The sequence below is a fragment of the Ptychodera flava genome, chromosome 13 (genome assembly GCF_041260155.1).
Source record: "Ptychodera flava strain L36383 chromosome 13, AS_Pfla_20210202, whole genome shotgun sequence".
NCBI lineage: Eukaryota > Metazoa > Hemichordata > Enteropneusta > Ptychoderidae > Ptychodera > Ptychodera flava.
In genome coordinates this window covers 24,908,494-24,914,141 of record NC_091940.1, presented here as the reverse complement: position 1 = coordinate 24,914,141, position 5,648 = coordinate 24,908,494, and positions in this window count along the sequence as shown.

The following is a 5,648-nucleotide window of genomic DNA, read 5'->3' as shown; positions in this document are numbered from 1 at the left end:
TACGTTTTGAAAGCTTTGCCATGCCGTAGACACGGAAGACAACAATATTATGCCAAGCTACTGCCCCCTGGGTGATAGAAATGACAGATTTTACAGTTTTTTTGAGAGTATTTTACGGAAAATCGACGCGATTTGCTGACCAAATTGATCGCAATAGTGAACTTCGAACGTATCGGCGGCCAAGATGGCGGCACTGTGTGATGCCGAACTCTCGACATGGAACCCGAGGTTAAGGTTTTCGAGCCCAAAACATGCCAAATTGAGAAATTTGTAAGGATTTGGTTAAATTGAAGTGTATTTTGTCGATTTTCAAGCGTTGGACTGCCAATAAGCTCCTTTAAACTGTTGATATTTGACCTCCAGCCGGCCTGGAGCGAGACGGCCATGACAGCCGACCCGGTTTGTAAATGAAATGTAGCTGTTCCGAACTGTTGACATTGCAAGACATTTCCTACGTGTTACGCATTTTTTTAACTAAAATAAAACTTTTTTCTCGATACTTAGTGGTTTCATTCCATTTCGTGGCGGATTTTGTGGCGTGCTTGTCAAAATACGTGATCAAACTTGGCGAACGGATTGACTAGTATTGCATGGTAGTACGAGACTGTGACTCGATAAGCCACAGATAGTTACACACGCGTACGTGAATTAAACTAATGTAAGTTGGGTTAAACACCAAATTAATCGATAAAAGGTCAGTGAAATGTGTTTTTGTCTTCAACTCTTCATTATAATTATACTGGCGGTTCAAACTATACAGAGTCAGTTGAATATGCCCTATAGTTGTGTGCATGTGTTTCACAATAGTTACCCTCCATGTACAATATGGAACCTTGTTGTCTCTGTGTATGCAAATTATTTGTTTGTGTTTACTGGCAAACAAGACTATAATTGATTTCTTCTACCTTTGAAGACATTTTAAATAACAACAACAAGAAATCATATGATAGATAGTAAACTGATGACAAAGTGGATATGTACACAGAATTTTTCTCTGGAAAATCATTTCCAAAATATATAAACAAGCAAACAAACAAACAAACAAACAAATACAATAGATAAGTACTAGACAATGCTTAGGCAATGCAATCATGCCGATGCTCCATACACAGTAGCTGTCAATCTACATTTAGTGTACTGCATGTTTGTATTTTGTAGAGATGCATTTGCACAGGAAGCATTTGTATTATTTTGAAAGACACTAATTGTTTGTTTGTTTTTGTTTATTATTTACGTATGATGTAACATGATGCTGAAATCGTGTACCTGAATTTGTGTCTTTCGATAACACAAAAATTCTATTCAAGTTTGAAGGCCGTTGATGAATTTTATACATTTTTAGAAAACTTTTTATCATTTTCAGTGAATTTTGAACAAAAAACGAGCATTTTAGCCCAATTTTACACCTTCAGCGTGTAATTTGAAACTTTTCATTGTCATAGAGAGCTTCTTCATATCCTGCGCTTTTGAAATAATAGTGGGTTGTTTGGGTTTCTCATCACAGAAAATGAACTGCACCAGTCTGAAAAAAGCGTAACATGTTGAGAAGTTGGTTCAAAAAGTCCTTGGCCTGGCAGTTGCATTGCATAGAAAGTCTATGGCACTTTAAGGGTTAAGGTATTTTTAAAGTTGTAACAGCTCTAGTATTTTCTCTTTCATTCTGTTTTTGAGGTATACTGTGATGAGAATGTTCCCTCACAGTATTTCATGATTCGATTCATTTGTAAGAACTAGGATTGCAATGATTAGACCGTTGTAAGCAACAGATAACTTATCATTGTGTCCAATTGTCTGGAATTCCCAAAATTGTTTAATATGTAGATTCACTGAGACTGGACAAGCGAAAATTTCAAAACCTTCCTGAACTTTCAAGCTCATTTGTTCATCACGAATAAAAAAGATACATGACATTGCAAAGTGTAGTGATTTGTTCATGTTTCTTTGTCTGGCGTACAGTGGAGTGGCCCTGGTGTGATGTGTAACTGAGAGGTGTAGCTGTAAAGATATAAACAAGACCACATCAAGCCCAGCTGTTAATGTTGTAAAAATCGCTGATACACAATACCTAGGTTAATTAAGTTTTGCAGCTTGATCGGATTTCACTCTAACTGGCTGTCAACTTCAATGTGTTTTTGGTACATAGAGAAAACTATGGGAGCAAAGTTTGTCGACAAAATGTCACATGACCAGCTACTTCCTGTGTTTATTATGCATATACCTAATTCTGGGCTTAATAATAGAGCTATAGTTCTGATTTTTGGTATGTAGGGATAACTATGGGATACAATTTTTTTTTACAAAATATCACGTGACCTTGATGACCTTTGACCCCAAATATACATATATGTCCATAGCTCCGAGTCAGTAACCACAAGGGCTACACCCTTCATATTTGGTATGATGGGACACCTAATGATGACGCATCCTGTACCTCATTAATTATGCATGTATCTAATTTTGGGCAAGCCAATAGAGCTGGAGGTCTGATTTTTGGTATATAGGGATAACTATGGGATACAATTTTTTTTTGACAAAATGTCACATGACTTCGATGACCTTTGAGCTCGATTTCACAAATACTACTGTAGCCTTTCATCTTTTTTGCATATTTATTTCTCTATTGCCCCTGTGCAGACAGAAAGATGGTAAACATTTTGCAGAATTACTTAATCGTCTCAGAGTTGGCCAATATACTGGTACACAAGAAGATATAAACCTACTTAAGCAAAAGGCTGATGAATTTTCTGGTCAAGCAGATCAATGTGAAATGCAATTCACTTGTATACTACAAATTTAAATGTTGGAAAACACGATGAAGCAATTTTCACTAGAGTGCCGACAGAGAAATTACGGTGGCTCTCCTGCATTCCAATGCAGTAAATGGTGCTCACTCACTTCACTAGTCGCCTAATAATAAACCGCCACATACTCCATCAGGATAGATTGGTGTTAATGTATGCAACTTTTTATATTAATGCGCCAAATAATGCCGTATATACAATTAAGTGTATCTGACACAAATCTCATATATCCCATATCCCAACCCCGTGCCTCTAAGTCACTTACTGCTTACCAACAACCAATTACTTCAAGTAGCCTCACACTTGTGGAGCTTCAGTGTCCTTGACACTATTTTATCATATTTGGTATCAATTTGTAGGAAAATTGATCCAGAAAACAAAGCTGAGGTGAATTTTTTCATTGCAGACCAATTTTTGCAACTTTCTATGTAAGACGCACAAGAACTGATGAGAAATTTGGATCCAGGATAATTCAAGATGTTGTAATCACCCCGACAGTGGAAGGCATTTCACTATCTGTAACTAACTAAAGTGCTGTTTACATTAGAATGATAACACTCATCGCATTAATTAAAAAATCCCCAAGGTTGTAGATACATTTCCTGTCATCTGGCCTTATGTAATACCAAGGGGTGGAACGTTTGATATTCAGGAGGGGGTAGGGTCTAGAAGATTGATGAGGTAGCATTACTTTTTTACCAGATCCCTTGTACATTTTTTTGCGCACTCCCACCTTTTCTCTTTATCAAACCTTCTTTGTCTATTTTTTGTTGTTGACATTTGCTTTAATATGTATTTAGGATCTGCTTGTCCTATTTCTATAGAAGTTGATATGCATGTTCCTAAAGATGACCTCCAGTACTTAAGTTGGAGACCTTATTTGCTTTTGTCATTCTTATTTTTCCTGGTTTAAATATTTCTTGAATGGACCAACTCAAACCAAATGTGAGCACATTGTCCTTGACAGCATTTTTTTCTGGTTGAATTGATAGGTTATTGCAGTAAATACACAAAATAATTGTGCTTCTATCTTGAATTTCTCACAAAAGAATCTATCAAGAGCAGCCTATCCAAGTGAACATATTATACAGACTTGTTACCTAGTAAATTACCAAGAATGGACCTTCACTGCATCAGCAAGAATTCTGGTACTCAATAGCAGTTTGCTTGCTTGACTGGTGGTAATGTTTTATATAATTGATCACTAATGCCATGGTTTGTGGATGATAATCAGTCTATTAAAATGAAGTCGGGCCTCTTCCCTCTCTTCTAAACAGAAGTCTCTTTCTCTTTACTACAATAATTTTCTTCGTCTCAGTTTTGAAGCTTGTATCATATAATCAATGTGTTGCCATGTCCAGTTGCCATCCACATTGAGGGAAGAAACAAAATTTGAAGAGAATTGAGCAAAAAATTTGAATTCGCTAATTTTCTACTATAGGGACATAGGAACATCCCTAAAGGCTACATATCAGATTGGAAAGCTATCAAACTGGTGGTACCTGATGTTTGACCAAAACAGAGTAAACCATCCCCAGACATGTGAACATGCAAATTAAATCATGAATAAACCAAAGTACAGTTGTCATCAATGACTACATCTATGAAAGATTTTGTAAGCAGCAGTTTAGGAGAAGTGCAATAGTGATGACAGACAACACAAGGCTGCAGACGATGGATGACAACTATCCGTATAGGTCAGTCGCCAACAGCCGAGATTAAAAGAACCTCCCACACCAATGATAATGAACAGGTGTCAAATGGTCGATAGGGATGACCTTATCTCAGATTGTTTCAAGTTTTATCATACGTCTTAGGGATATTTCTGTCATGTATGGCGAAACGCTGCTGTTACCATCACAAATGCTATTTCAAGAAAATGGTATTCAAGATATTTGAGAGCCCCACTGATTGTTTGATTTAAAAACCATGTTGTATCCCATAGCAGATTACAGAAGTCTTCGTGTGTTTCTGTTTACAACTAAAACAACCTACACACATTTATTCATACAAGTTCAAAGTAAGGTTCTGTGGACAGATGAAATTTTGCTAGTCTAGCATCTCCCTGTAGTCTTTCAGCCTTCATCCATTGCCTGTTTTGTTGCGAGGTCCACTAAAGTGCCGTCAATAATAAATGCTGATGCACGACAAACGTAATTCTTTTGTTTAGGGGGAGGGGTAAATGCTTATTTTGTTTTGTGTGCGTCAAAACTACATAAGGATTTTCGTCTATTCTAAACCATGACCACTTGCGCTTGTGGGAAAAATGCAGAGCTGAATTTACTGCAGGATTGTGGGGTAAAAAGAGAGTTCAAACATGAATTACAAAAGAAAACACTGTCGCAATTTCATTTTTGAATTGAAATTGATGCTCTTTTCTGTATAGAGCTGCGCAGTGCAGTCAACTAACATTTTGAACATTTTGACATTTTGAACACAATACTACCTTCTCGTCCATCAAGAACAAAATAGGGGGACAAAAAAGACAACAAAAAGACATAAATGTGAAATAAAAACGTGTATGCTCTTTCACCGTGAAACATGTACGTGAAACATTTTCCTATGTGTGAAATACATTAAAATGTTCTCCGACTTAAAAAGTGAAACGCATAAAGTGGAGGTTTATTAATTAATGTGCACTTTCAGTATTTTTTCATGGACATGCGGATCAAAGAGGTGCGTGTGGGTTTGTCAGAAACGGCATCATTATACAAAATTGATTTCACATAAGAACTTTCGTTTTGAGGGAGGGAGGGGGTTTCAAGTAAAACGAAGGAATTACGTTTCCTGTGCGTTAACTTTTATTATCGATGGTCCCTAACACCGTAGAATGCAAAACTGTTCATT